Source organism: Teleopsis dalmanni, chromosome 2 (assembly GCF_002237135.1).
Source record: "Teleopsis dalmanni isolate 2A chromosome 2, ASM223713v2, whole genome shotgun sequence".
Taxonomy (NCBI): domain Eukaryota; kingdom Metazoa; phylum Arthropoda; class Insecta; order Diptera; family Diopsidae; genus Teleopsis; species Teleopsis dalmanni.
Window position 1 is genome coordinate 205,571,197 of NC_051847.1, and position 1,029 is coordinate 205,572,225.

Sequence of the window (1,029 nt, forward strand, 5' to 3'; positions counted from 1 at the left end):
ATTTTTTATCTTTTTAGTTTTAAATCAATTCTTGCATAAATTACCAATCCTGGTTACTTTTGCTGGTAACTCACTTATGGCTGTAGAAGTCCATGGAACTGAACATATGAGGCACACCACAGACACAAGCATAAATAAATGGACTTACATTTGCATAGTCCGATATGTTTTATAGACTTGTACGTTAGTTGAATATATATATGTATGTGTAGACTTGTTGTTTGTACATTTATACTTTCGAAATCAATCTTTACTTTTAGCATTAATAAAGTCAGAAAGTTAGTTGAACTTATTCATTTGGCTTTGCTAACATTGCTAACACATTTGCTGCTCGCATGCAATGAGAATTCAATTTAAATTGAATGGCACGCTTAAAAGTATGCAATCAAATTGGAAAATAAATATTTTAAACTTTCCGACTTAAGCTTTTAAATAGAAACAGAAAACTTTGAAAAATATTTTTATTAATAAAATTTTAATCGATTTTACGGAAAATTTTTTTAAATATGTGTTTAAAATATTTGTTTAAAATAATTTGTATAAGCTTTTCAACTAAATAGATATATTATACCAATATAAAAAATATAATAAAAATGCATTTATCTTTTCAAAGAATATATATATTAAAAAAATAGATATTTATGTGACAATGAATAAAATAATTTTGTCAGAAGTGGGATTCGAACCCACGCCCTCAGAGAGGACCAGAACGCTCAGTGGAACTTACATTAGCTGTAAGCAAGATTACTCTTGAGTCTGGCGCCTTAGACCGCTCGGCCATCCTGACATGTACTATGCTCAATAAAGTTTATTTTTTTGAAGCATATTTTTTTTTATATATCACAGATATCGCTATAAAAATAGTACAGATATGAAAACATAGATAATATAAATATAGTATGTGCTATCACACCAATTCTATATTGAGTCTAAATAGTAATAATGGGTGGCTGGTTTTAAATCATATCTTTTGTAGTTTCTGTTTGTGCTTTTGAAAGATGTATCACTACATTTAACACAGTATTAATA

At 27.9% G+C, this 1,029-nt stretch overlaps 1 non-coding gene across 1 annotated transcript; it reads right to left on the reverse strand.

Moving 5' to 3' along the window:
- Nucleotides 1-665: 665 nt before the first annotated feature.
- Trnal-caa lies at nt 666-787 on the reverse strand. Its single transcript has 2 exons — nt 750-787; nt 666-710 (listed from the first exon to the last, which is right to left on the reverse strand). It is a non-coding gene; the product is annotated as a tRNA-Leu (tRNA).
- Between the last annotated feature and the right edge of the window lie 242 nt (nt 788-1,029).